The sequence below is a fragment of the Prionailurus viverrinus genome, unplaced genomic scaffold, assembly GCF_022837055.1.
Source record: "Prionailurus viverrinus isolate Anna unplaced genomic scaffold, UM_Priviv_1.0 scaffold_48, whole genome shotgun sequence".
Taxonomy (NCBI): domain Eukaryota; kingdom Metazoa; phylum Chordata; class Mammalia; order Carnivora; family Felidae; genus Prionailurus; species Prionailurus viverrinus.
Genome location: NW_025927611.1, coordinates 790,125 through 812,005, shown reverse-complemented (window position 1 = coordinate 812,005; position 21,881 = coordinate 790,125).

The following is a 21,881-nucleotide window of genomic DNA, read 5'->3' as shown; positions in this document are numbered from 1 at the left end:
AAAAAGAAAATCTTTTTGGGGTCTAAAGAATACATTTTGATATATATATGTCACATCCTTTGATGTAGACTCCTTTTGATGTCCTCTTTTGATTTCCACCTTAAATTATTGAGTGTTTAAAAGTACAGTTTTAGAATCCAAATAAGATAGTGTTCAGGTAGATTGGGTTTTTCATTTACTATTTTATTATGTTATCGCTTCTCGGCCTTTCGGCTAAGATCAAGTGTACTATTTTATTATGTTAGGTTTAGTAAACCCGATATGCATAACGTGAATATATTAAAAGTCACTGTAAAATAGAACATGGCCTGTTGATGTCATACATGTGTTTAGAACAAAAAATTATCCTTGTGTTATGCTGATTTATTATGCTTGTTAATTTCCCTATGCCCTTAGTCTTTGACCTATTGGTGTGTGTTACTGTAAATTTTGAATTTCTTCTTGTAATTATTTGAGCTTTAAAACTATAACTCTTCCAACTATTCCTAAGTTTTCCATGAACCACCATAAAATATTCCTCTTTATCTGTATGAATTCTTTTCATCTTGGATTAATTTTTCTTATTTTAATGTTAAACCAATTTTCTTTTTGGCATATTTATCTAGGAGACATATATCTCCTGGTTAAAGCTGTATAAAATTTATATAAAAGATATATTTATATATAATATAAATCTAGGATATATATGCATCGTATAAATCTAGGATATATATATACATATTATAAATTTGCTACATAATTTGGCTCAAGGCATACCTTTTACCAGTAGCACACATGTAAATATAATTTGCTACTCCAAAGAAGGAGATAGCAAACATAGATAAAAATATAGATTACAGAAGACTACATTACAGAACATCTTTTCACCAAAAGGCAGTATTCAGCAAAAAGACAAGCTTGGGGCGCCTGGGTGGCTCAGTCAGTTGAGCGCCCGACTCTTGATTTCGGCTCAGGTCATGGTATCACGGTTTGTGAGTTTGAGCCCCAAGTCAGGCTTCAGGCTCTGCTGTGAGTGTGCACAGCCTCCTTAGGATTCTTTCTTCCTCTGTCTCTGCCCGTCCCCTACTCATGCTTGCTCTCTCTCAAAATAAATACATGAACTGTAAAAAAAAAAAAAAAAAAAAAAAAAAAAAGAGTCAAGCTCTTTTGTAGCAGGAATACGTACTGAAAGCACGTATCACTCACAAAAGCTGTCCTCAATGTGTTTAAAGAAAGGGAAAAGATTCTCGTTGAATATATTTTTGAGGTAGGGACCCACTGGAAAAACACAATGACTACCCCATATTAGGTTTTCTGTTTATACAAAAATGTACTAAGTCTGCTTAACATTTTCAAGTTAATTTTTATAAAAGTATTTGACTTTACTGAGTAAACAGCCTTTGCCTTTTAGCAGAGATATGTTTTATCTTTTTAAAGTTCATCTTTACAAGAATAGGTAAGTTATCTGTTCCCGAGTAAATTGTTTGCTTTAAGTCGCTGGTTCCTGGACAGCAAACACTACCACGGCAGGGAAGGACTTTATCATCATCTGTCCTGGAAGTTTGCCTAAACTGAATGCTCTTAAATTAAATCTCTCATTAATTCAATAACATTTAAAGATTAAATGGGATCTTTACGGATGCATTTTGGGGGAGCAAGATGACAAAGACCTGTACATTTATGGAAACTATTTGAGTTAGTAGACCCACAAGAGCGTAACAAATACACGACTTAGTATTTTAGGAGGACGTAAGAGCTATGGAAAAAATAAAGAAGACAGTGCAGGCTATGAATGATCAGAAATGTAAAGGTGGGGAGGTGTCAGATTTTAAAACTAGATGATCAGGGCAGGTCTCTCAAAGATGTCGGGTTTGAGCAGGGTTTAGAAGCAGTGAGAGGGCTGAGTATGGTTCCGTTTGAGAGGGGTGATGTTTCAGGGAGGAGGACTAATGGAGACTAATCTGGGAGGTGCAAATCTTCCAGGCATATTGGGGCAACAGCATGGAGGTCCGTGCAGCTGACCAAGTAGAGGTCGGTGCTCAGAAGTGACACTTTCACATGCATGTGGGGTTCATAGACCGAAGGGGCCAGATTACGTCAGAACTGTAGTCATTCGGGCAACTTTGGCTATTACTCCCGAAGAAAAGACATGAATCCCTGAGGCATGCTGACAGGAGGAACACAGACGGCTCATGTTTTCCCAAGAGGAACACAGGCCACCGTGTTGAGAATAAAGAGAGGTCAGAGTGAAGAGAGAGAGGCCAGTTACGCTGTTCCATGAAACAAGTAGAAATGTATGGATGGTTCTACCAAAGTAAAGCATGAGAGGTTGTGTCCTGCACATGCCTTGAAGGTGTGAATAACTGATGTAGTGGGGAAAAGAAAATAGGAGATGAGCAAAGACTTTGAGAGCATCTGAAATGATGGAATGGAGAAGCATGGAAACATGGAAACAGCAGGTTAGAAGGTGAGTGTGGGATGTCCGCTAAGCAACCAAACAGAGACATGAAGGAGATGGCTGGGTTTACTGCTATGAGTTGAGGAGAGTGTTCTAGTCAAGAAAAGCAAGTGGGGGAGACGGTGACGTGGAAATGCCACCGAGAGACCCGATACCTGGTGACATGGCCAACGGAGGGAAGATAAAGAGAAGGAGAGGAGAGGGCAAGAAAAGTTAACAGGAAAAGAGAAAAATGTAATCTCCTGGATATCACATCTGTTGTGCTCATCAGGAAACCTAGGCAGCTGGAGGAACCTGTCACACAAGCTGGCACCCCGTAAATACTTGTTGAATCAACATGAAAAAGACACATGTGATGCTGATGATTACTAAGGGCATAGTGATCCAGACAGCTGTGCTCCCTGACATTCAGTCACAAGGCATAAAAAATCATTCCGAGCTTTCTGTTGGTAGGTGTGAAATAAGGATCATCAAGCCATCGTGAAGGTCAAAAGGCACCTGCAAGTCTAGCAAACGCATTCAAATTTAATTGTATTCTTTCCTCGCAGATAAACGCAACAACAACAACAACAAAAAAGGCAAAAAAAAAAAAAAAGCTCTCGTATCTTGTAGGTTAAAGGAAGGAAGGGGTTTGCTTTCACTCATGTAGGATTCTTCATGACACTGGACAGTTCTTGAAGGTCGTTTGCCTGATAGTGGGGCCAAAGTGAAGATGCCATGGCAACCAAGGACAGCTTGCGGCTCCCTGCGCTGGATAAATAGCGTTCTTGAGAAATGCTGTCGCAGATTTAAGAACGCTGAGACAGAAGTCACATAGCAATGATAAAATTTCCAACCAGATGCCCATTCAGCGCTGCATTCCTGCAGCCAGTATAGATAGCCAGTCTCGTGTTACGCTGTGGACAGGCACTCACAAACCCCATCTATGGGGTTAAGGGTACGAAACCTCACAGCAAGAACATCTTGGGATTAAAATCCACGTGTCCTCACTCTGCGTTCAGCATGCAGCTTTCCATGACTCTATTTACATGCATAGCAAAACTTTGTTGCGGAGTAAATGAATGGACGATAACATGTATTGCAGAACAAGGGAGGAAGGAAAAATTATGTTCTTGCACTCACAGAAAAAAAGGGAGGGAGGGAGGCACACATGATTTCTGAATGCTCACTGATATATGCAAAATATTCATACAGTAGAAAAAAAAAGATCGCTTCCAAATTTAGTATAAATTCAAATGTTAGCAACATTTATGAATAAAGTCATTTTAGGTACTCAGTTACACTGGGGATTATTGAAAGTCAGGATGAAATTCATTCAAAGCGAAGTATGAACTTTTATAAACCATGGACGTCTGGTAACATTAAACCCAGGACAGAAGGACCGCCCTCACCAAAAGCACCAAGCCAGATGGTGCTGGGCCAAGACTCTGAAAATCTTTTTTTTATTTTTAATTTTTTTAAATGTTTATTTATTATTAAGAGACAGAGAGACACAGAGCATGAGCAGGGGAGGGGTAGAGAGAGGGGGAGACACAGAATCTGAAGCAGGCTCCAGGCTCTGAGCTGTCAGCGCAGAGCCTGACGCAGGGCTTGAACCCACAAACTGTGAGATCATGGCCTGAGCCAAAGTAGGTTGCCTAACCAACTGAGCCACCCAAGTGCCCCAAGACTCTGAAAATCTTAATGAAGACATACCTCCGATGATATAAGAGTCCTCTGGAACAAAGCAAAATAAAAATTTTGGTCAGATGATATAACTAGCTGTAGCCTAGTATAAGACTGTGATAGATCACACAAATGAAATTGGCGTGAAGATATTATTTGTAAATATAACGTGAAAAAAATAAAAATAAGGCTCTCCATTTGACGTAAATTGTACATTAATAGTGTTAGCCATGTGATCAGGAAGATATGATCTCAAGATCATTAGACTAATGTGGGGGAATAAAATATTCAAATAGATTACATACATACGTCAACATTTTCATGCACCTGACGCGTGTGCAGGAAATAAATACAACTAAAATGTCACTGGGAACCATCTCTGCCTATCAGTTTTGCATTTTCCAAGACTCTTCTATATGAATGCCTTTCCAAAATTTTCTCAAATATAATACTTTAAAACTAAAATGTGGGGCACGCAGGTGACTCAGTTGGTTAAGCGTCCGACTCTTGATATCATCTCAGGTTGTGATCTTGGGGTCGTGAGATTGAGCCCCCTGTCGGGCTCCGTGCTGAGTGTGGAGTCGGCTTGGGATTCTCTCTCTCCCTTTCCCTCTCTATGCTCAGGTGGGGACTTGTGCTCTAATAAATAAACATTGAAAACAAATAAAAAATAAGAGTAAACAAAATTTGATATAAAGCCTAATTAATTAATGGGTTGACTTTTGTTACATACGGTTTGGTAGACGTTTTGCATAAAATAGAGCATCCAGAAATTCATATCAAAGTATAAAACGAGTTAATACATAATGGACTCCTTCATATTTGGATGTATATAAAGAAAGGTAAAGGAATAACCACTTGGGGAAACAAAAAGGTGATTCTTATCAACACTCTCCTTTACCTGTCAGTCAACAGATAAATCCTATGGATCACATATTTCAAAGGAAATAGGAAAATAATACAGTACAAGAAAAAGGGGTGGGAAACGTTTGTTTAAATAATCTCAGAGTGATAAGTGATTTCATAGCACAGGAATAAATTTCTTTAAAAGTTGGGTATAATAGGGGCACCTGGGTGGCTCAGTCAGTTAAGTGTCTGACTTCAGCTCAGGTCATGATCTCGCGGTTCATGAGTTCCAGCCCCACTCCAGGCTCTGTCATTCTGGAGCCTGTTTCAGATTCTGTGTCTCCCTCTCTCTCTGCCCCTCCCCAACTCATGCTCAGTCTCTCTCTTAAAAATAAATATTAAAAATTTTTTTAATAAAAGATGGGTAGGGGCGCCTGGGTGGCTCGGTCGGTTAAGCGTCCGACTTCGGCTCAGGTCATGATCTCACAGTCTGTGAGTTCGAGCCCCGCATCGGGCTCTGTGCTGACAGCTCAGAGCCTGGAGCTTGTTTCAAATTCTGTGTCTCCCTCTCTCTCTGTCCCTCCCCTGTTCTTGCTCTGTCTCTCTCTGTCTCAAAAATAAATAAATGTTAAAAAAAAAATTAAAAAAATTAAAATAAATAAATAAATAAATAAATAAATAAATAAATAAAAGATGGGTATACTAGAGTACATTTAATGCACTGCTCAGGGAAATACCATAAGCAAAACCAAAAGATATAAAAATAAGTAGAAAAAAAAGAAATAAAAATAAGTAAAACTATTTTAGTGTATAAAATAAATATAACGTGTACTTAAGATACACACATATAAATTAATAACAAGTCCAATTGAGAAACATGGGTGAGGCACCTGAGTGGCTCAGTCGGTTAAGCGTCCCACTCTTGGTTTCAGCTCAGGTCATGATCTCACTGTTTGTGAGTTCAAGTCCCACTTCAGGGTCTGTGCTGACATTGAACAGCCTGCTTGGGATTCTCTCCCTCCCTCTCACAGCCTGTCCCGCACTCATACACTCTCTCTCTCTCTCAAAATAAATAAGTAAACTTAAAAAAAAAAAAGTAAAACATGGGTAACATGCACAAATAGATCATTCACCAAATGTTATTTGATTTAAGAAGATATGTTAATCTTATATTAAGAGAAATGTAAATTAAAATTAAAACATGTGCTCATTAGATTGGAGAAGATGACAAAGTTTGACAACACTCACCAAATTGATGAGAGAACGGAGAAACACTTTCTACATAATTGGTGAAACTGTAAATCATTGTAACATCAGCAAAGCGATGCTGCAACACCCACCACAATTTAAAATGTGCATTCATTTTGATCTATTCCAGTTCTACAAGTAGAATTCAGTTTAATTCCACTGGAATTTGATCAATTCCAGTTCTAGAAGTGGTTTTAATCAGGATTAGGGAGAGGGTCAGATGGGCATGCCTGGTTTTTGGGGAATCTGAGCTGGTGAAGATGTGTATCTGGACTTACTGCTTTTCCAAACAAATTTGGTATTGCCTAACAGTTTCTTATACAGATCCATGAAAAGAGCAAAGAGAATGACATGCATCATGCAAATAAGTGAATAGACACACACCCACATATATGTGAGAAAATGAATGAATGTATGAGAAGACACTTGCCAAAGCAAAAAAAAAAAAATCTTATTCGAACGTACGCACTCAAGTCACTCAATGAAATACTTTTGTTTTGCTGCAAAACCTGCTTCAAACACCCAATTGAAGTAAGATTCAGTATGTCCCAAAGTTTAAACTAAAAACAAAATCTCCTCTCATGTCAAGTTTATCCAGGCAAGGCGATTAGCACACGACTCAGAACTTGTCAGAAAGGAAAACCGTTTTAATTGGGGTATAATAAACACTAAAAGTGCTCCCATGTGGAAATGCCTTGATTAAGTCAGGCATACTGATTAAGCTGTACCTGGGTTGAATGCTGACTCTGCAACATTTGTCTTCAGATTTACCACAGTTTTTGGGTTCTGGCATGTCTCTGTCAAAGCAAAGAGGATGATGCACAACTTGAAAACCGGGAGTAAAATCTGGTTTTACCATTGTGGATAGGGTGCAGGTATCCACATTGTGGTTCAGACTTTTATGCCTGGGAATTGGTCTTCAATGAACCAATGACTCTACCTTTTCTTTTTCTTTTTTTAATGTCTATTTATATTTGAGAGAGAGAGAGAGAAAGCGTGAGCAGGGCAGGGGGAGAGAGAGAGAGAGAGAGGGAGACACAGAATCTGAAGCAGGCTCCAGGCTCCAAGCTGTCAGCACAGAGCCCAATGCTGGGACCGAACTCCCAAACCACCAGATCACGACCTGAGCCAAAGTCGGATGCTAAACTGACTGAGCCATCCAGGTGCACTGGCTCTACTTTTGGTGAACTGTTTACAGCATTATTTAAGCCTGAACACAGATAAGGTCCTGCACTCAAAGAGAATTCAACAGGCAGAGGAATTATATTTTCCTTCTCATTTTATATCTATACCTGGGAAAGTTCAAGGCTGTGATATAAGCTACAGGAATCCAGAGATAAAGCTATCTTGGCACCAAGGGGACATGGTGATCACAAATTTGAGAGGTGACTTGGGTAGGTGGAATCAGTAATGGGGTCACAATCAGGTTGAAATGATAGTCTGCCAATTTGGAGCCCTGTGACCTTGGGTGTCTTTGCCTCTCTGAGACCTACTTCCTCCATTTTTGAAAGGAGGATAATTCTGGTTTGAGAGGCATTTCCCAAGATTAAGCAAGAAACTGGTGGTGAAGCATCTATACTTCTGTCTGATACATGGTATGGGGTCAACAAACAAGTTTTCCTTTTCCTTAAAACACAGATACTAAAATAGGGTATGTGGAAAGTTCCACAAGGGGAAGATGGTAGAAATAACCACGCGGGGGGTAGGACAGTGTTCACAGGTCTTAGTGGAGTCATGATTGCTCTAGGGAGGGTATTACAGAAAAGGGATGGAGTGAGCCCTGGAGACAGGAACGAGGACAAAACGATGTGGCACATGACAGGGAGGTGATGCAGTTGTGACACCGGTGATTAGGCTGTAGACGCTTAATGCATAATGTCACTCAATCTCAACGAACTTTGTAAGTCAAGAGGAAGCAGTGATATGTCCTGAGAAGTGGTGTAAGGTGACTTAATGCGTAAGCATTTTTGCTTTTAAGAAAGAAAACTCTTGGACATGTATTGAATGACGATATTGAGGTTGGAGGGAACATAGTTAATTTAGCATTTTAACCATGGTATCGACTGAATGGTGCCCCTCAGAAATATAGGTTGGAGTCCTACTCCCCAGGAGCTGGGAATGTGACCTTATTTGGAAATATGGTCTCTGCAACATATAATTAAAGTGTCAGTTAAGGGGCGCCTGGGTGGCGCAGTCGGTTAAGCGTCCGACTTCAGCCAGGTCACGATCTCGCGGTCCGGGAGTTCGAGCCCCGCGTCAGGCTCTGGGCTGATGGCTCAGAGCCTGGAGCCTGTTTCCGATTCTGTGTCTCCCTCTCTCTCTCTGCCCCTCCCCCGTTCATGCTCTGTCTCTCTCTGTCCCAAAAATAAATAAACGTTGAAAAAAAAAAAAGTGTCAGTTAAGGTGAGGTCAGACAGGTGTAGTGTGGGTCCTAATCCAAACTGGCACGTGTCCCTGTAAGAAGAGAAGAAACAGAGCGACAGACACAGAGAGAGGAGAACCTTATATGAAGATACAGACACGGAGGAGAAGCCATGTGGAGACAGAGGCAGAGGTGCGTGGGATGTGGCCACAAGCTCAGGACAGCCAGCTGCCACCAGAAGCTGGAAGAGGCAAGGAAGGATCCTCCTGTAGGGCCTTCAGAGAGAGCACAGCCCTGCAACACTCTGAATTTGGATTTTGTCCTCCAGACTTGGGAAAGGGTATATTTCTAGTGCCGTAAGCCACACGGCTGGTGGTATTTCATTACAGTAGCTCTAGGAAACGGATACAGACTGCAAATATTTGAAGCTAAAACAATGGAGTGGACAGAATGAGCATGATCATCGAGGGGACAGACAACAATGTGCAAACACAATGCATAATCAGAAGTTTGAATCTGAGAGGACAAAAAAGGAGAAGGCGGCCATGACATCACTCTGAGAACTGGCTGGATAAACATGAACTTGAATCAGTGCAATGAATACTGAGCAAAGACAGAATTTGGGAGGTGTAGGGGGGCTAGTGTAGATCATACGTTTGAGCTGTTGGCAGGGAAGTCTGGAAGAGGACTCTAAAACAAATTGAAAACACAGAAAGGAGACAACCAAGGACTTGGAGATGAAACAAAATGGTAGAAAGAAGGACAGTACCTAAGAAGCCAAAAGGGATGGGATTTCCATGACAACAAGGTGGCCCAGGTGTTCCAATGCATGAGGCACCTGTGCTGTGGGAGACCTACGTCCGAGAGCTGGAGCATGCAACCCACATCCCAGAATGCCATTCTGATGGAAGCAGAGGCAGGAGAGTAAGGTAGATTTGCTCACTCCCAACCCAAGTGGGTTCAACAGTAATGGTTGGGCCATGTGGCCTCTGAGACCAGGTTTGCTTCTCTGCACATGCTGAGCCCACTTGACTTTTCTTTCTGCTGCATTCCTAGGTGGCACTTAGTGCCTTCCTGCACTTTCTGCATTATTGTTATGGTGAAGGTGTTATAGGGGTAGATCAGGGCTTTCTTTGACATCATCATGACCTACCTGGCTCTGCGGTTAGGCTTCGCTGAGAAAGAACCAAGATTGTGTTTCCTCCTTCTCTATTAACTCAGCAGAGCGAGTAGACAAGAGCCCCAGTCTCTAACTTGTCTGCGTACATCGGGTAGATACTGTTCTTTCAGGCATTCTTTGCAATCGATGAGTCCTAAATTATTCTCCAAAGGAGCCATGCACTAATTTTGCTGTTAGTGCCAGAAATAATATAAACCAGACCTGATGAATAAAGCATGAGCTCTGATTTCAGATCAGGTTATTTCTGGCATCATCTGTCTGTCTGCAGATAGCATATTAAGAGCAGGTTGTTGTTGACGATAACTGAATGATGAAAATAAGAACGAGCCTTCGGCCTTGGAGATTCCTGGCTTCAATGTGATGTCTGTAGGTCTAACACTCTTAAAAACATAGACTTGACGAGGTTAAGTGGTTTGGCAGAAAGACGCCAGGCTTTGTCCATCATGTGGGTTTTGTTGTCTTTATTTAGATAAGAAGCGTCAATTATTTTTGAGAAGACAGTCTGGCTTTCTCCGAATCTTTCATTGTAGGGTAAGCACCACCACTGAAGGAACCAGCCAGCACTGAGGAGCTATCCTTTACCACAGCTTCATTCCTACCGTGGCGAGACGTATTCTTCCCCAGGGAAGTTGAAGGGTTTAGCGCTCAACTGGCCAGGAAGTCTCTGGATGGCACACAAAGTCTGCGGGGTGGTAATCTCATGCCTTTCGGTCCAAACATGCACCCGTACACATGACAAGGATGATGAAGTCTGGGCACAGGCAAAGCACATAGCCCAGAATGCCTTCCAGGGTTTGCACAACACAGGTTCTGCCGGACGGTGTTACATCCCCATCTATGCGGGAGGGTTTCCCCCATCGTGTAGGTAAAACGTGATTACGACGAGTCGCCTACGTTGCCGTGTTATGCTGTGTTTTAGGAACTTTTAGTTTGAGAGGTTCTCTTGCTTTGGCTTTCGATGAAATATTTCTTGTCGCTTGCAGCTGCTGCGGCTCCAAGAGTCCCCTGGCTTGTGGCCACGTCCCTCCCGGCTCTGTGCCAATCTTCACGCGGCTTCTCCTGTGTGTCTGTCTCCTCTTCACATAAGAACACCAGTCACTGGATTGGGCGCCCAAGGTAAAATCTACAAGGATTTCATCTCAAGATCTTTAACTATATCTGCAAAGCCCCTGATTCCAAGTGAAGTGGCATTGTGATGTTCCCGGTGGGTGTGGATTTAGGGGGACACCGTTGCACCCAGTAAAGCTACAGACAGGCAACGCTGGAGCAGCAGACCAGAGGCATCGCCACCAAGGCCTCAGAGCTGAGCCGCAAGACAGCCGCGGGAGGGATGGAGGACCGACGGGACGCCCGTCGTCTGCAGGTGGAAATCGGGAGACGGTTCAGGAGCTCAGAAAGGGGGTGGAGTCAAACACACGAGGGGATGTGTCCTCAGAGGAGAGGAAGGGCAGTTAGTGTTTAATGGGGACAGACATTCAGTTTGGGAGGAGAGGATGTTCTGGACATGGATGGTGGGACAGTTGCACGACATGATGACTGCAATTAGTGCCACCGAACTGTTATACTTCAAGATGGTTAGACGGTAGTTTTTGTGTGACGGTGACTAAACTACATTGAAGAGAAAGTTCTCGAGGCATCCACATGCCCTGGGTGTTCCCCATCTGTGGCCACACGAAGCTCCCAGGATTGTTCTGAGTCACGGCACCCGTGTCCTTGTGGACTCACTCGCTCCAGGGGATTTTAATCTCCACTTGGGGCTGTTGTGTATGTTCCCAGTAGCACTGAGTTGTGATACCTTTTAAGCAGTCTACAAAGAATGACGGAAATATGTAGGGCATGGGGCACCTGGCTGGCTCAGTCGGTAGAGCATGAGGGTCTTAATCTCCAGGTTGTGTGTTTGAGCCCCATGTTGCATGTGGTGATTACTCAAAAATAAAATCTTTAGGGGTGCCTGAGTGGCTCAGTCATTTGAGTGTCCGACTTGATTTCAGCTCAGGTCATGATCTCATGGTTCGTGGGATTGAGCCCCACGTCAGGCTCTGAGCTCCCAGCACGGAGCCTGCGTGGGATTCTCTCTCTCTCCCTCTCCCAGCCTCTCCCCTGCTTGCGCTTTTTCTCTCAAAATAAGTAATACGATTTTAAAAAACATAAAAAATAAACGCCTTTTCAGGATAGAAGCAGGCTGATGAACTCATAGTTAAGTGGACAATTTTATTTAGGACATAGTCAAAAGGAAAATGGAGAATTATTAACAACCTTCAAAGATTTAATTATTACCACACATGCCCCTTTCGATTTCGAGTGCATGTTCTATAAATCATGACCAGTTATTGAGCCAGATCGTCTATATTATATCCTAATTGATCTCCCAGGGACCTTACTTCACAAGTCAGCTTAACGTAGCTCATTCAGTGAGACTTGATTTATAATCAGGGCATTCTTTTTTAATGAGAGAGTGCAGACCATTTGTCGACACCCTAAGAGAGACACCTCATTAGAGAGATAGGAAGAAAGAATAACAGTGGTTAATCAAATATAGATATACATCGGCTGCAATACTCATTGTTTTAATTAAATATATTCACAGTGAAAGGACCAAGGTCAACTCCAGGATAGGTGACATAATTTCTAATGAAGGAAATTATAATATTTATTAAACCACCTTAGTAGCTTGATGCCTGAGTGATGGGTTAAGGAGTTAGTTAATACCAGAGAGAGACAGAAAATGTACCCGACAAAATGAAAAGTTAAAGCGCAAACACGCTTTTGTTTTATTTTGAACAACGTGGAGATTCATAACTGAAGTACCAAGTAGAAATAAGTAGATGATGCACGTGCACTTAAGATGGGACCAAGTTCCCCCCAAGCCCATCACGGATGTTAATTGTGGTGCCCAATTAATTACATTTAATTATATCTATAGTTTTTGGCATTTAGAGGGGTCACTTGTATCTCACAGAGTTATGAGTTTCATTCATGTCATTTTTATAAAACATATTAAGCATTACTTAATCAAAATACTAAAAAAAAACCCCACGTAGAGATGTTCATGTGAATATGTGCACACATAAATACATTTACAAACTGTTAAGTACATACTGGTGGGTCTTCATAGAATTTCATGAAGAAGAAAGGGGGACATACTAATGTGATATGTAAGCATGTGTATTGTGGACTATGGGTTTTTCTCAGGATTGTATCTATAATTCTGGGACTTTACTGGCTAGGTATTGGGTACCATTGAGGCTAATGATTTAGTTCCTTAATTCCAGAAATCTGACCTAACATGTTTGAAGAAAAACTATGTCAATACTCATGTCTGATCGACTTATTTCTTTAAGTTTTAGAGCCTAGGCATTATGGACAATACCAAGTAAATATTTCTAGAAAATATAAAATGATCATTTGCAAAATTATCCATTTTTATCTTTATTTTGTTTTAAAGATTTTATTTTCTTTTAATTGTATGTATTTAGACAGAGAGACAGAGAGCATGGGAGGGGCAGACGGAGAAGGAGAGAGAGAATTCCAAGCAGGTTCCGAGCTGTCAGTGCAGAGCCCGACATGGGGCTTGATCCCACGAACCATGAGATCACAACCTGAGCCGAAATCAAGAGTCAGACGCTTAACCGACTGAGCCACCCAGGCGCCCCTTAAAGATTTTATTTTTAAGTAATGTCTACACCCAACGTGGGGCTCAAACTCACAATCACAAGATCAAGAGTCACATGCTCTATTGATTGAGCTGGCCAGGTGCTCCTGTAAAATAATCTATATTTTAAAATAGAAGTCTGTGATTCCCAAACATTCCCAACACCTTTGCTTCATGCAGTGCTCCTCTTAAGGCTCCTGGAGCTCAGAATCAGTAGGAGACAGTTACCCTACGAATGAGAAATTGAATGCCAAGGAAATGAACGTACCCACCCCAAGAAAGTTCCCAAGACCACATATTATGGGATACTGGGTATAAGAAATGTCTACAAGAGGGATATCCATAGTGACAGAGAGGAGATTTATGGCTCCCAGAGGCTGGGAGGAAGGTGAATGGTCATTGAAGGGCTAACAGTTATGGGGAGTCTGCCTGGGGTCTTGCAAATGACCCAGAATGGGCCAGTGGTGCCATACTGACATCTTATGAATATACCAAAGGCTACCAAATTGTACATTGTAAAACAGTGACTTTCACAGCTTGTAAATCACATCTCAATTAGGAAATAGACTCATTTATATCAGCCTCACTAAGTAAAGCAAGCATGTTTTAACCTGAAGAATACCTAAGTAAGGAATAGTGAAATGCTCTGTAAGAAGCTAATGGATAGCTGGAAAAATATAAATATAGACTGACGATCTTCCTTAAAAGGAACATAGAACAGGCATAAAAAGCAATTAATAGAGTATGTTCAGTTTAAATATATCAGTTACACTAGATGTTAATGGTCTGAATATTGTAACTTCTATTAAAAGAAAACTATTTTCAGACTACATTAAAAAGCAAGATCCAATTATATGCTGATTAGTACAGCAATGTCTTAAGTAGAAAGGTAGCAAAATATTTTAAGTAAAAAAAAGAAATTGTGAACCCAGGCGAAAATAAAGCAAGGCAGCTTGGTATAATTGTTCTAAATGTCAGACTACACAGACTTGAAGGCAGAATTGTGAAGAATAAGGAGATTTTATAAAGAAAAATTACCTATGCAGTAAAGATGTCACCATCTGAAATTCATATGCATGTAAATGACACAGCACTGAAAAACACAAATGGACAGAAAAGAAAGGAAACAATAAAAATATCCAAAATCACGGTGGGTAATTTTAAAACACAAATCACAGAAACTAATACAGATTCAGGAGAAAAGCAATGAGGGTAAAGATGACTTCAACAATATATTCATAAACGTGGTCAGACTGATAGGAACAAAAACGCACAGTGCACTTTCTTTTTTTTTTCTTTTTTTCTTTTTTTTTTTTAAATTTTTTTTTTTCAACGTTTATTTATTTTTGGGACAGAGAGAGACAGAGCATGAACGGGGGAGGGGCAGAGAGAGAGGGAGACACAGAATCGGAAACAGGCTCCAGGCTCTGAGCCATCAGCCCAGAGCCCGACGCGGGGCTCGAACTGCGGACCGCGAGATCGCGACCTGGCTGAAGTCGGACGCCCAACCGACTGCGCCACCCAGGCGCCCCGCACTTTCTTTTAAATACACTTTGAACACCCGCCTGATTGTATAAATCTGCTGCAATACAAGTGAAGTCTAAGGACTGAGTTTTATGGCAAACACTCTCTGCTCTCAGTGAAATCAGGTTGCGCATCAATGGCAAGAAAATAAACACAAAATTCCCAATTATTTGAAAATGAAGCAATGCATTTCCAAATAAGGTATCGGTCAGACAAGAAATTACAACGTAAATTGGGGGAAAACATGACCTGCCTAGCGATGAAAATGCAATGTGTGAAAGCAGGCACGATGGAATTCAAATGGAATTTGCGCAAAATATACAGGTGCTGGGACCTCGCTCAGAAAAACAAAGGTTGGTCAACAATTTTTGAGTTTTCTTTCTCATGCGTGCGGCACAGCAAAACAAAATCCAAAATAAAAACCCACGACAAGACAGTGGCGATAGACCCGAGAATACAAAAGGAAGAATAAATATTATAGCTCAGAAACATTAACCACATAAAAATAAAATGGTAAAATAAACACAAAGAATCAAGGGTGCCATGAATTATTTCTTCGCAAAGAGTCATATAATTTATACACGTCTCGCGACGCTCTCAGAGGATAGAACAGGGGCTACCATCACCAAAAGAACTACCAAAGGCGACATCATCACACATACTGCTAACATTAAGGGTATATTAAAGGGCCCTGAAATTAATACAGCACTGTGTGTGAATTATACTGAAATTAAAATCAAAAAGAAATAGAACAAAAATCTGTAAAGGTGTTTTAAAAGAATACTATGTGCAAATTTATGCTCATTTAATTCCAAATTTAGGTGCCGCAGACACATTCGTTTACAAATGACAAAACTGGACAGTTGAGGAATAGAAACCTGGGAATCCCTATGAATGTTTAAGTTACTCACTGTTTCTAAAATTGTTTTTTTAACGTTTATTCATTTTTGAGATACAGAGTGTGAGCTGGGCAGGGGCAGAGAGAGAGGGAGCCACAGACTCCGAAGCAGACTCCAGCCTCTGAGCTGTGGGCACAGAGCCCCACGCGGGACTTGAACCCACAGACTGTGAGATCGTGAACTGAGTCAAAGTTGGGCGCTTGACTGACTGAGCCACCCAGGCACCCCAGTGGATACAACGGATATGTGGTGAATTCTTGAACAACATTAACAAACTCTTGCCTAGAAGACAGAGCGAGAAAAAAAATCCCCACTTATTTTATGAGGATCGCATTATCCAAATTTGAAAACGGCACTAATATAATTTCCCTCATGCACACAGAGGCAAATATTATATACAAAATATGAGCAAACTGAACCCAGGGGCATATGCAAGCAGTATGTGTTTAAGTAGGCCTTGTCCTAGAAATGCAAGGTGAATTTAACCCTTTAAAATCCTCAACACCAACAACACAGGAATAAAGATTATGTGATGTTTTTAATAGATTCAGCACTTGGTAATAGCCATTACTGATTTTTAAATAAACTCTTAACTGTGCTTTTGAGAAATTTTTCTCATCAGACAAAGGTTATTTCCAATACCTGTATGGCTGAAAATATATTTTAAACAATTTTTTAAGTTTATTTAAAAAGTGTTTTTTACATTTATTTATTTTTGACAGAGAGAGAGAGACAGAGCACAAGTGGGGGAGGGGCAGAGAGAGCCGAAGACACAGAATCCGAAGCAAGCTCCAGGCTCCGAGCTGCCAGCACAGAGCCCGACGCGGGGCTCGCACTCACGGACCGCGAGATCATGACCTGAGCTGAAGTCGGACGCTTATCTGGCTGAGCCACCCAGATGCCCCTTAAGTTTAATTATTTTGAGAGAGTAGGAGTGTGATCAGGGGAGTGGATGAGAGAGGGGGAAAGAGAGAATCAAACACAGGCTTCACTCACTGTCAGCGCAGAGCCCCACACAGGTCTCGATCTCGGGAACCGCAAGATCATGCCATGAGCTGAAATCAAGATTCTACCGCTTAACCGACTGAGTCAGTCAAGTGCCCCTGAAATTATTCTTAATAATTTATTATTGAAGCTTTTCCACAAATATCTGGCAGGAGACAAGGATATATCTGTTATTATAATTTTTTCATTTCTATTTATCACTGTACTGGAGATTTATGTTTATAATTTTTGTTTTATGTTTTTAAAGCAAATGTTGAATGCATAAACACATTACTCAGGATACACATATGCACATATATTATTTTAAATGAGATATATTATTCATAGAAGTCAAGGTCATCTACGTAGAAAATTTCATAGGATCTACAGATACACCATCAGAAATAGCAACTTAAATTAGGAACGTGTCTGGATTCAAAGAATGAAAACATCTATTCCCATAGGCCAGAAGAGCAAATAAAAACACATTACAAAATGGGACAGTTAAAACATCAAAATATCAAGTATTTCCAAATAAATGTAATGAGATATAGTAGGTACAGACACTATAAACTGCCAAACATTATTACAAAAACATGAAAACTTACTTAATGGAGGAGTACATCCTGTTCATGAATCAGGATACTGTTTCTATCCTAATTTACAGATTTAGCCCAATTGCTATAAAAATCTCACCAGTTTACATATTGACAAACTGATTGCAAAACTCACACGGAGATACGAAGGAAAATGCATACCTAAAAGATACCTTGAAACTTCAGGACAGCGCGTAGATATCTCTAAGTTATTAGAATTCAGTGGGGTTTTACTGCCACAGACAAAAAGTAATTGATTGACTAATGGAACAGGATGAAGGGAGCCCTGACAGAGATACTACGTATGCAGTCACCTGACCTATGACAAGTTTGACAGTAAAGCGCAAAGAGGAATGTGGTCTGAACAACGAATGGTGGGGAATGTGCACCTTTACTAAGATTTAACATCATTTATGTAAATTGCTACGATTTAACACAATTTAGATAAATTCATTCTAGATGTATGGTATATACAAATGAACAATACAATGTTTATAGGAGAAAAGAGGAAATATCTTCATGACATTGATTGAACCAAATTGTTAAAATACGACGCAAACGTGCTAAGCATGCAGGGAAACGTTAATGAATTGCACCACAATAAAATTAATCTCCTTTACTATCAATGACACCATCGCAAGATTGACAATGTAACTAAGTGGGAAAATATAGAAGTTTAATAGATGTAGCCAAGAAAGAATTCTATTTATCTATCTATCCATCCATTCATCCATCTATCTCTGTCTGTCTGTCCATACATCCATCTATCCATGCATCCACCCATCCATCATATCTATCTATCTATCTATCTATCTATCTATCTATCTATCTATCTATCCATCCATCCATCCACCCACCCATCCATACATCATATCTATCTATCTATCTATCTATCTATCTATCTATCTATCCACCCATCCATCATATCTATCTATCTATCTATCTATCTATCTATCTATCATCTATCCATCCATCCATCCATCCATCCATCCATCCATCCATTCATCCACCCACCCATATATCATATCTATCTATCTATCTATCTATCTATCTATCTATCTATCCATCCATCCATCTACCTATCCATCCATCTACCCATCCATCCATCGTGTCTGTCTATCTATCTATCTATCTATCTATCTATCTATCATCTATCTACCCATCCATCCATCTACCCATCCATCCATCACAACTATCTACCTATCCATCCATCCATTGTGTCTATCTATCTATCTATCTATCTATCTATCTATCTACCTACCTATTTACCTATCCATCCATCCATCTGCCCATCCACCCACCATGTCTGTCTATCTATCTATCTATCTATCTATCTATCTATCTATCATCCATCCATCATATATCTATATCTACCTATTTATCAGCTATCTATCTTCTATCAATGTATCCATCCACCCATCCATCCATCATATCTATCCATCCATCCATCCATCCATCCATCCATCCACCCATCCATTGTATCTATCTATCTATCTATCTATCTATCCATCCATCCATCCATTCATCCACCCACCCATACATCATATCTATCTATCTTTCCATCCATCCATCCATCCATCCATCCATCCACCTGCCCATACATATCTATCTACCTACCTATCTATCTATCTATCTATCTATCTATCCATCCATCCATCTACCCACCCATCCATCCCTCCAACCATCCATCTATTTCTATGTCTGTCTATCTATCTATCTATCTATCTATCCATCCATTCTATCTATCTATCCATCCATCCATCTATCCATCTAGTGTCCATCCATCCATCCCTGTATCTACCTACCTACTCATGATATCTGTCATCCATCCATCCATCCATCCATCCATCCATCCATCATACCTATCTCTCTATCCAGCCATCCAGCCATTCATTGATTCATCTATCACTCCTATTAAAACTCCATAAAAACACAGACATTCCAACATAAGTGCACCACTCAAATGCCAACACCAATACGAACAGGTTCTCACATTACCTGTCATCAAAATAACGGTATTAAAAACCCAATATGATACTACTATACCTTTACCAAAATCTAGGAATAAAGTGGCAGGAAATACCAAGTGCTAATGATGCTGTAGATAAACTAGAACTTTGTTATACAACCAGTTGAATATATATACCACGGTGCAGCCACTTAATAAATCTTGCGTTACCTGGTATGATGTAGCAATCCCACTGTTTATATACCTATTTACCCGCCGGAAGTACATACAGACACTTAACAGAAAGTGTCCTGAGAAACAAGACACCGGAAATAATATTAGTCATCATTTTAGAATAGAAAAAAATAGAGGTAAACTCATATACTGGAACTTCAAATGCATATTCAAATGAATTAAATAAATACCCAAATGCATAAGACAACATGAGTGAATCTTACACACAGAATCAGAAAATCCACCTAACCAAAAAAACCCAAAAAAAACGAAAAAAAACCCAGGCATATTTGGTGAGGTGCCAAGTTTATAAAATGCAAAAAACAGGTCAAAGAACACATCAGTGTTAAAACTCGGGCTTGTGGGTGGACCTAAGGGTTTGGACGGATGCAGAGAGAACTAAGAGCGGTGAATGGGGACTGCTTTGCAAGACCGCTCCCATCCCCTCTAAAGAAAATTTACAAAGCTGTGCAGTTCTGGAAGAAGGACAGAGCCACACAAAGAACTTGGTTCACTGCCTGCCTCCCTTGTCTTTCCCACACAAACAACCAAAATATCCCCGTCACCTCCTATTCATGAAAGCCTCCCGGGGAGCCCGACGTGCGGTGCCCAAAGCTAATTACAAGGGTCCAGTATCGCTCAGGAACCAGTACCTGGGAATGTTTTAAACTGAGCATAGGAAGAGATGCGTCAACATTGAAAATTAGAACGCGGGTCTAGCCCCCAACACCCAGCTTCCCCCGCCAGCCTGTTTTCTCATCTCCCACTTGGAAATCAGGCTTCCTTTCCATAGCTACTCTGCATTAGTATTTCAAATAAGACTTTTGAAAGCATTTAGCAAATGCAAGACAAGAATGTAGGAAATGTAATGAGTCTGTGCAACCCATATCCATTCGGTGAGTATTTCTGAGTACATCCCAACGGCCCCAATCCTCGCTGTCCATTTCAGTGGAAATTACGTGATGTAGCATCTGTTACGTGGCGGTCGTAAGAAGGGGCCACATTTTTTTAAAAATTTTTTTTAACATTTTATTTATTTTTGAGACAGAGAGAGACAGAGCATGAACGGGGGACGGTCAGAGAGAGATGGAGACACAGAATCGGAAGCAGGCTCCAGGCTCTGAGCCATCAGCCCAGAGCCCGACGCGGGGCTCGCACTCACGGACCGCGAGATCATGACCTGAGCCGAAGTCGGATGCTCAACCGACTGAGCCTCCCAGGCGCCCCTAGAAGGGGCCACATTTTTTTTTTCAACATTTTTTTTTTTTTAATTTTTGGGACAGAGAGAAACAGAGCATGAACGGGGGAGGGGCAGAGAGAGAGGGAGACACAGCATCGGAAACAGGCTCCAGGCTCCGAGCCATCAGCCCAGAGCCCGACACGGGGCTCGAATTCACGGACCGCGAGATCGTGACCTGGCGAAGTCGGACGCTTAACCGACTGCGCCACCCAGGCGCCCCAGAAGGGGCCACTTTTGATGGTCACAGCTCAGGGACAGGATGCTAATGGCATCTGGGGGTGGGGGGCGCGGCGGGCAAGACGCTGGGAATGCTACCTACCACCTACCTACTAGTGTATACAGGGCATACCCCCAAACAAATGGTTATTCTGTCCAAAATATCAGTACGACCACTGTTGACAACCTTAATCTCGCAGACGGTATTATACCTGGTCATTGTGGAGGCTGCTGAAATAGAGAGACGGAGAGACAAGCAGAGTTTTTAAGTCATTGAGAAATGTCTTCCAATGGGTGTTTTGTACCAGAATTAGCCAAATATGGCATTCCTCCTGAAATGGTATTTTTTTTTTTTTTGCAAGAAATGTTGGGTCTACATGGACCTGGGAAAGTAGTTTTGACTTTCTGGAGTCTGTTGAGTTTGGGCACGGGGTTTGCAGAGTAAATCAGGCACTTTCAATGTTTCCACACAGGCTAACTGCATGGTTGCTCATTATTAAACCTTGCTTCCAGAACATTAGCGCATAGCTGAACTCGGGGGTCTAAGTACAAGAGTTTGGCTCAATCACTGCGTATTTTATTTAGCAAACAGGGTATTTTGCCGAAATGGCTACTCACCGAGGTCACTGAGATCTGCCTATTGGAGGATGACAACTTACGATGCATCATTGATCTGAGAGACCAACCAAGTCAGCGCCCGGATGTTATGGGTTGAACTGTGCCCTCCAAAAAGATTTGCTGAAATCCTTACCTGTCCGTGCTGACCTGATTCACAAAGAGGGTCTTTGCAGATGTGATGGAGTTCAGATGAGGTCATTGGGGGGGGGGCTTTAATGGAGTATAGCTGAGG